The following is a 9,936-nucleotide window of genomic DNA, read 5'->3' as shown; positions in this document are numbered from 1 at the left end:
TTCTTGAATGTGAATGCAGTGGTTTCATTTTGGGGAGTTCTGAGTATCTGTAGACCTCACTGAAGCACTGAGACATTCAGATGCTATTACTGAGTTGCATGAACAAATCCATTTAAAGATTAAGAGATCAAAAGAATGTACCTATAAATTACAGGAAAACAAGCCATATGTATGGTTTTAACTCCAAATCAGTCTCTGAGCTGAACATTATGGCTCTTACCTTGTTTTCATGTCATATTTCTCCACTGTGTGATAATTTCATTGGCCACATTGTTTAGGAGTAATGAAGTTGTGAATTATAGAGGTAATCCCAAGTGAGTGTCAGCAAAATCCAGCCACTAAGGTCCATTATGTATTTATGTCTATCAGAAAAAAAAAAAAAAATTTAAAGAGTTAACTTGTGCGTACTATTTTTCATATACTACCTGCAAAATTCATGCTGCCATAATGGGTCAGGCAGGCCTTGGAATTGCAGAAATATCAAACAAAAAACATAATTGCCTTATCTTTAGGGAGTTATGAATTTAAAATCTGATACCTTGTGAACCCCTTGGTCTACGTACAAATGTTATGCTTCACCAGAAAGCATGGAATCCTAGTTCTTCAAAGGGAAGATACAGATGTTTCTGTGCTGGTGATTCATTGTATAGTAAAATGTCACTGCCTAGAGAACATCACTGCATACTGAAATTTAATTTCACCTGATTCCCATTTGGAGGGAAAGAAGGAAACATTTTTATGTCATAAAAAAAAGAAATGGCAGCTGTTTGAAATTTACTGAGAGGCTTGGAATGTAGTTTTAGCTGAGGTGTATTAGCAGGCAGAAAGCAAGCAAAGAGGTAAAAGGTGCAAAAGAGGTCCCTTATATTGTTCTTAAGTCTGTCATATGAACAACTATCAGGAATGCATTCAAGTGTGATCAAAATTATGTATACTCGCTTGCATGTATTGCACAGACAAATACATTTGGAAACCAGGGCTTTTTTTTTCTTATCATTCAAATGCCTCAAGCTGGATCTCTTGGAATTAAGCTGATTTTACTTAAGTGACAGAATATGGGTTTCTGTTTTCAAGCATACATGCTCCGCTCTGTTACTGTGCCTGACTTTTAAGTGCCTGCATTTGTGAATGGAGTTCACAGGCCTGGGATTCAGTACCCAAATACACACCACGGTGCACTAGGAGTTTCAGAAATGTGATTTACAGCAAGGGGAATACGTATGCCAGATGATAGAAAACACTGAAGAGAAAGATATTTCTGAAAATTTATTTCTCTTCTGGTTTTAGGAGCTTGTGCAAGATGATTTCAGAGCTGGAAACCACCTTCTTGTACTTAGGCATCCAGACGTTTCTGTTTCTTCATTTAAACAACATCCAGGATAGCCTGTTGTGCTGGTTTTGACTGGGATAGAGTTAATTTTTTCCATATTAGCTTGTACAGAACTGTGTTTTGGATTTGTGCTGGAAACAGTGTTGATAATACAGGGACGTTTTCCTTATTGCTGAGCAGTGCTTACGCAGCATCAAGGCCTTTTCTGCTTCTCACACCACCCCACCAGCAAGGAGGCTGGGGGTGCACAAGAAGTTGGGAGGGGACACAGCCGGGACAGCTGACCCCAACTGCCCAAAGGGATATTCCAGACCATATGATGTCATGCTCAGCATATAAAGCTGGGGGAAGAAGAAGGAAGGAGGGGGACGTTTGGAGTGATGGTGTTTGTCTTCCCAAGTAACCGTTACGTGTGATGGAGCCCTGCTTTCCTGGAGATGGCTGAACACCTGCCTGCCGATGGGAAGTAGTGAATGAATTCCTTGTTTTGCTTTGCTTGTGTGCGTGGCTTTTGCTTTACCTATTAAACTGTCTTTATCTCAAACCCACGAGTTTTCTCACTTTTACCCTTCCGGGTCTCTCCCCCATCCCACTGGGGGTGAGCGAGTGAGCGGCTGCGTGGTGCTTAGTTGCTGGCTGGGGTTAAACCACAACAGTCCTTTTTGGCACCCAACGTGGGGCACAAAGGGTTTGAGATAACGACAGATTTGATTGGAATGTGCTAGATCGAATTTATAGCTGTTATTGCTGTTTAGCTATTAATCGGCAGGCTCCTGTGCTTGCCACAAGGCTTGCTTGCCTTCTTACTGTAAATTAGAGTCTAGTGCTCATTAGTGGCTGCTTTTTGCTTTCACTGCTTGCTGTACTGCTGCACTGCTTATCATCTTACTCTGCTGTGCCTGGGAACATTTTGATAACAGCAATGGCGATGTGCCTGGGCTGGCAGATGGCCAGGACATCGCTGCTGTTTCTGTGCTGCTGTACTGGACAGGCTGGAACTCTAATGTGAACTCGAGTTGAAGGGACTGTGACCTGTGGATGAGTCCACACGGGAGCAGGACACCCCGAAGCGTCTGTGGCCATGGATAAGTCCACGCCAGAGCAGGTATATCTCCAAGCATCTGTGGCCGTGGTTATGTCTGTGCCACAGCAGGTATACCTCTGAAGGGATTGTGGCCCAAGGATAAGTCCATGCTGGAGGAGCTACACCTTGAAGCATCAGTGGCTGTGCATGAGGTCATGCTGGAGCACCTCAAAGCGTGTGGCCATGGATAAGCTCACAACAGAGCAGGTACACCCCTGGAGGGACTGCAGCCATGGGTAAGGCCATGTTGGAGCAGGTTTACTTCTGAAGGGACTGTGGCTGTGGGTAAGTCCACGCTGGAGCAGATATATCTCTGAAGGCATTGTGGCCCATGGATAAGGCCATGCTGGAACAGGTGCACCTCAAAGCAACTGTGGCTGTGGATAAGTCTATGCCACAGCAGGTATACCCCTGAAAAGACTGTGGCTCTGAGATAAGGCTCCACTTGGAGCAGGTACACCCCTAGGGGACTGCAGTCTGTGGATAAATCCAAGCCAGAGCAGGGGCAAGTACATCTGCAGTATATTGATGACATCATTGTGTGTGGCAACACAGCGAAGGAAGTGTTTGAGAAGGGGAGAAGAATAATCCAGATTCTTTTGAAAGCTGGTTTTGCTATAAAACTAAGTAAGGTCAAAGGACCTGCACAGGAAATCCAGTTTTTAGGAATAAAATGGCAAGATGGGCTTCGTCATATCCCAATGGATGTGATCAATAAAATAACAGCTATGTCTCCACCAACTAACAAAAAAGAAACACAAGCTTTCTTAGGTGTTGTGGGTTTTTGGAGAATGCATATTCCAGGTTATAGTCTGATCGTAAACCCTCTCTATTGAGTGACCCGGAAGAAGAACGACTTTGAATGGGGCCCTGAGCAGCAGCAAGCCTTTGAACAAATTAAACAGGAGATAGATAGATAGTTCGTGCAGTAGCACTTGGGCCAGTCCAGACAGGACAAGATGTGAAAAACGTGCTTTACACCTCAGCCAGGGATAACGGCCCCACCTGGAGCCTCTGGCAGAAAGCACCTGGAGAGACTCGAGGTCAACCTCTAGGGTTTTGGAGCCGGGGATATAGGGGATCTGAAGCCCGTTACACTCCAACTGAAAAAGAAATATTAGCAGCATATGAAGGAATTTGAGCCGCTTCAGAAGGGGTTGGTACTGAAGCACAGCTCCTTTTGGCACTTTGATTGCCGGTGCTGGGCTGGATGTTCAAAGGGAGGGTCCCCTCTACACATCATGCAACTGATGCTACATGGAGTAAGTGGGTTGCACTGATAACACAACAGGCTCAAATGGGAAACCCCGATCACCCGGGAATCCTGGAAGTGATCATGGACTGGCCAGAGGGCCAAAACTTTGGAGTGTTGCCAGAGGAGGTGACTCGTGCTGAAGAGGCCCCTCTGTATAATAAATTACCAGAAAATGTAAAGCAATGTGCCCGGTTTACAGATGGATCCTGTCGTATTGTGGGAAAACATCAGAGGTGGAAAGCTGCTGTGTGGAGTCCTACACAACAAGTCGCAGAAACTGCAGAAGGAGAAGGTGAATCGAGTCAGTTTGCAGAGGTGAAAGCCATCCAGCTGGCTTTAGACATTGCTGAACGAGAAAAGTGGCCAGTACTTTATACTAACTCATGGATGGTGGCAAATGCTCTGTGGGGGTGGCTACAGCAATGGAAGCAGACCAACTGGCAGCGCAGAGGTAAATCCATCTGGGCTGCTGAATTATGGCAAGATATTGCTGCTCGGGTAGAGAACCTGGTTGTGAAAGTATGTCACGTAGATGCCCACGTACCTAAGAGTCGGGCCACTGAAGAACATCAAAACAATGAGCAGGTGGACCAGGCTGCTAGAATTGAAGTGGCTCAGGTGGATCTGGACTGGAAACATAAGGGTAAGCTATTTATAGCTCGATGGGCCCATGACACATCAGGACATTTAGGAAGGGATGCAACATACAAATGGGCTCGTGATCGAGGGGTGGACTTGACCATTGATGCCATTGCACAGGTTATCCATGAATGTCAAACGTGCGCCATAATCAAACAAGCTTAGCGGCTAAAGCCTTTTTGGTATAGAGGACGATGGCTGAAATATCAACATGGGGAAGCCTGGCAGATATTGATTATATCACACTACCATGAATCCGCCACGGCAAGCACCGTGTGCTTACAATGGTGGAAGCGACTACTGGATGGTTGGAAACATACCCTGTGACCCATGCCACTGCCTGGAATACTATCTTGGGCCTTGAAAAGCAAGTTTTATGGCGACATGACACCCCAGAAAGAATTGAGTCAGACAACAGGACTCATTTCCGAAACAACCTCATAAACACCTGGGCCAAGGAGCATGGCATTGAGTGGGTATATCACATCCCCTATCATGCACCAGCCTCCGGGAAAATGGAACGATACAATGGATTGTTAAAAACTACACTGAGAGCAATGGGTACTGGGACATTCAAGCATTGGGATATACATTTAGCAGAAGCCACTTGGCTAGTTAACACTAGAGGATCTGCCAGTCGACCTGGCCCTGCCCAATCAAAACCCCTGCACACTGTGGAAGGAGATAAGATCCCCATAGTACATATAAGGAACTTGTTGGGAAAAACAGTCTGGGTTGTTCCTTCCTCAGGAAAGGGCAAACCTATTCGTGGGATTGTTTTTGCTCAAGGACCTGGGTGCACTTGGTGGGTAATGCAGAAGGATGGGGGAGTCCAATGTGTACCTCAAGGTGATTTAATCCTGGGTGAAAATAATCCATGATTTGAGTTGCATGTTATGGGAATTACTATAAGAGGAACCCCTTGTTGCTAGCCAGGCTAGGAGCAAGGGGAGGAGTTCATTGCAATGTTAAACCCTATAACCCGACCCAAAGGGACCAGGGGTGGAGATTGTAATGGATATACCTTTAAATCGTTGTAACCCATGATTTGAGTTGCATGTTATAGGAATTACTATAGCAGGAACCACCTGAACCAATGGAGGACAAGCCTTACAAGAAGCAGTGCAAGTGCAGCAGTGACCCGACCTGAGCTGGCTTTGGTGCCCAATAACTCCATGCAACACACCACCTCTCCTGTCCTGAGTGACCACCATAACAGATGGAGCCCAAAGTCATGGACTAAATGAACTCAATGGACATTTTGTGGACATTTTGTGGACATTTTATGGACATTTCACAGGGGTGGTCCATAGACTAAGGGAATGATATCTGTGTATTGTATCAAAGGATGGGAAGGGGAGTGGTGGTTAATGAGGATGTATTGGATAGTGTGGGACCTGAGCATGATGTAAATATTATGAAAAAGGACTGTCGTGGTTTAACCTCAGCCGGCAACTAAGCACCACACAGCCACTCGCTCACTCCCCCCACCCAGTGGGATGGGGGAGAGACCCGGAAGGGTAAAAGTGAGAAAACTCGTGGGTTGAGATAAAGACAGTTTAATAGGGAAAGCAAAAGCCATGCACACAAGCAAAGCAAAACAAGGAATTCATTCACTACTTCCCATCGGCAGGCAAGTGTTCAGCCATCTCCAGGAAAGCAGGGCTCCATCATGCGTAACGGTTACTTGGGAAGACAAAATGCCATAACTCCAAATGTGTCCCCCCCTTTCCTTCTTCTTCCCCCAGCTGTATATGCTGAGCATGACGTCATATGGTATGGAATATCCCTTTGGTCAGTTGGGGTCAGCTGTCCTGGCTGTGTCCCCTCCCAACTTCTTGTGCACCCCCAGCCTCCTCGCTGGTGGGGTGGTGTGAGAAGCAGAAAAGGCCTTGACTCTGTGTAAGCACTGCTCAGCAATAAGGAAAACATCCCTGTATTATCAACACTGTTTCCAGCACAAATCCAAAACACAGTTCTGTACAAGCTAATATGGAAAAAATTAACTCTATCCTAGTCAAAACCAGCACACCTGTGCATTAAGAGAGGAAGCAAAACAAAACAAAACAAAAAACACACAAAAAAGACAGGAAGTTGAAAAAACTGATTCAGCACCTTCCTTAGACTGAGGGAATTAAGTTCACATTTCCACTTCCCAGGAAGTTCCCCATGTACAAGCCTAGAAGAGAGGGAAGAAAAAAGTAAAGGCTCTCCTGTTTTAACTATGACTCAGTGTAGAAAGAGATGTGAGATTTGTAATCTTGATTTAAACAGGGGGTTAAACATGATTTCATAGCTTAAGGTGTAGATGGAGGCACTTACCTACTGGGGGAAGGAGAAGGGGAGGCAACCTGGATTCTGTCCCCTGCTTCAAGCACTATTTATGTCTGTTACTCAATTACAAATGCAAAATGTGTAGGCAGCCCCTGGGGCAAGAACTCAGGACTTCCTCTTCAAAAGGAGTACCTATTAGGGTTGCAAATTATCCTTTCTCAATGAATCTTGCTTCCTCTCCAATACAGAAGTATGGCTTCAGCAGGCATGACAGACAGTTCTCCAGCTTGAGCTTCACCTTAAGCTGGTGGTGGATGCACTCTTGGGAGATATGGGAATGATCTCCTCAGGAAGAGACTGGCAGTGAACCTGCATCTCCCACTTCATGAACAAGTGCCTTATCTACAAGTATGATATTATGTAAAATGTTGGCAGTCGAGCTGCCACAACCTCTGGACATGTTTCTGTGAGGAAGTCTCTGGGACTGTTGTGCTTCATGCCAAGGTTGGTGTATGTTAGGCATGTTCAGAAGATGCCTACCTCATGAAGCCTCTCAGGAGATGCCTCACCTGTACATCACAGGCAGGTGCAAGGTAGGTTTCAAGATTTTCAGCAGTATAGAAATAGCAGTAGCAATGGGAAATGCAGTAGCAGAACTTTTAGATAATTTTATCAGCAAAAACCTGATGTAGATTTTTGTGGCTGTTTTGCGTACATGTACATGCATAAATATAGCTTCCTGGCATTTTTGTTGCTTTTTTGAATTTGGCTGTCAGTGACTTTCTCAAAGTTATTTTGTGAACCAGCATAAAATTAGAACCCAGAAATCCTGATCTGCTACAGTCTCTCTGTAAGACATGTAAATATATTTACAATTAAAAACAGTCTTTTAATGCTGTTGTTTCATTGGAAATGAAGTAGCTGGCACCTATCTGAATTTGAGAAGAATCTCCTTTGATACTCTCCACATCTATTAAACATTTTGTCTCTATGTCATTGTCATGTGTTTATTAGTTCCTCAAGAGATTTTCTGATAGGTTTTTTTTCCATCCCTCTGTTTTCCCAGCCCCCATTCTCTTTTATTCTGGGTTCTGTTGCCCTCAGGAGACTAAAATCATGCGCCCTTTGCTCCTCTCATCATGCACTTCCTTCCAAAGAGACTGCTTGTCTGTCCTGGTTTCGGCTGGGACAGAGTTAACTCTCTTCTTAGTAGCTGGTACAGTGCTGTGTTTTGGATTTAGTGTGAGAATAATGTTGATAACACTGTGATGTTTTAGTTGTTGCTAAGTAGCGCTTATCTTAAGCCAAGGACTTTTTCAGTTTCCCATGCTCTGCCAGCAAGCAGGTGTGCAAGAAGCTGGGAGGGAGCATAGCCGGGGCAGCTGACCTGAACTAGCCAAAGGGGTATTCCATACCATGGAATGTCATGCCCAGTATATAAACAGGGGGGAGTTGGCCGGGAGGGGCGGATCGCTGCTCTGGCATCGGTCAGCAGGTGGTGAGCAATTGCATTGTGCATCACTGGTTTTTTTTTTCTTTTTTTTCCCTCTTCTTTTTTTTGTTATATTCCTTTTCATTACTATTATTATTATTATATTTCATTATTATTATTGTTAGTATTATATTTTACTTTAGTTATTTTACTTTAGTTATTAAACCGTTCTTATCTCAACCCGTGAGTTTTACCTTCTTTCCTGATTGTCCTCCCCATCCCACTGGGAGCGGGGGGGGAGTGAGGGAGCAGCTGCGTGGTGCTTAGTTGCTGGCTGGGGTTAAACCACGACATTGTCTAAACGAAGCAACAGGAGGATGAAGGGCAGTATTTTTTTTTGTATTATTTTGAATACAATATTATAAATGTACACCTGTAGTTTTTATGTATTCATAGATGAATAAATTATATTTGCTTTGGATAATGCTAAACAATCCATAACAAATTAGTTTATAGCAGGAACAGCCTTTAAATATGATCTGTATTTAAACAAAATGGGTAAGTCAGTCAGTCAACTTCTGCTCTCAAACCTCAGTTCAGCAAACCTCAGTTCAGCAAAGTACTTAAACACTATTGAATAAGGTGCTTAAGTACATTTTTAAGTTTTATGCAGTATGATAGAGAAATTTTGATAAGTGGGGCCTTATTTGGGAGAACAGCATAACCCAGGTAGCATTTTGGTCCTTGCTGTGCTTATGGCTGTTACCTTTCCTCAATTCACTGTATTAGTATCCATTCTTAAAAGTTTGTCCAGTCTCAATATTGGTTCATCAAAAAGAATTTCTGAATTAACCTTCCTTTTGGGGGCAAATAATTTCCAAGTGATAATGTGCTCTTTGATGGTTTGGGGTTTTGTTTGGGTGGGTTTTTTTGGTCTTTTGTGCTAATTGTTACACATCATGCATTTAGGCAGCTAGGCCATGTTTTGCTTTTTCTATCGGTCATCTAAAATGGTGATACAACTTCAACCCCAGTAACACGGATCTGAAGCTTAGCAAAAATTCAAATGCATGTTCAAAACCTCCTAGAAATATGAAAATTAAGTATGTCCAAGAAATGACAGACTTTTTATTTAGAGGATGGAGAGGGAAACAAAAATGCTAAATCTCTTCTTCTCCATCAGTGTACTTGGATTTAAAAATAATTAATACCAATGAACTGGACACATTGCTCCTGTCTGAAAAAAGGGTTTCTTGAATCAATATGTCAGCTGAAAGCTTTGGCCTTAACCAGTGTGTTTTGCTGCTACGTCATGCACAAGCCTCCTTTCCCCTAACCACCAGTATGTCTTCTCTGCACCAGAGGGCCAGAACCCTTTAGAACCAAAAACTGAGGACTGCCTCTAGGGAAAATTCCATTTTTTATTTTTTCACTCATCATTTATTTACAAATACACATTATAACTTTTATATACATTGCACATTTACATGGTAGAAAAGTACAAAACTATATATTTAAATGAATTTATATTTAACTCACCATGTTTGAAAATATAAAATTACATCAGAAAAAAAAGTATTATGAAAAGCAAGAAACTTGAACTGATAAAGCTTTGATATAACTTTTAGTGACACACTGATTGGGAAAACAAAACTTTGAAAGTGGTACTGCAAGACCATCTTAAAGGAAACACCTGACAAAACATTTACGCATGTTACAAAAAAATAAAACAATAAAAATAAAATAAACCCTTTATTCTTATTACAGTTAGCCCTGTAGCTATTAACAACCTTCATAATCTGATTTCTTTGGGTCCAGAATGCATATAGTACAGTATATATGCTCAGCACAATGAGATCACATTGAGAAGTAGAGAAAAGTGAAGTGGAAGAAGTTTCCTTAAAGATCGCCTCACTGCACCC

The sequence above is a fragment of the Gymnogyps californianus genome, unplaced genomic scaffold (assembly GCF_018139145.2).
Source record: "Gymnogyps californianus isolate 813 unplaced genomic scaffold, ASM1813914v2 HiC_scaffold_36, whole genome shotgun sequence".
Taxonomy (NCBI): domain Eukaryota; kingdom Metazoa; phylum Chordata; class Aves; order Accipitriformes; family Cathartidae; genus Gymnogyps; species Gymnogyps californianus.
Note: the sequence above shows the minus strand (reverse complement) of the source record.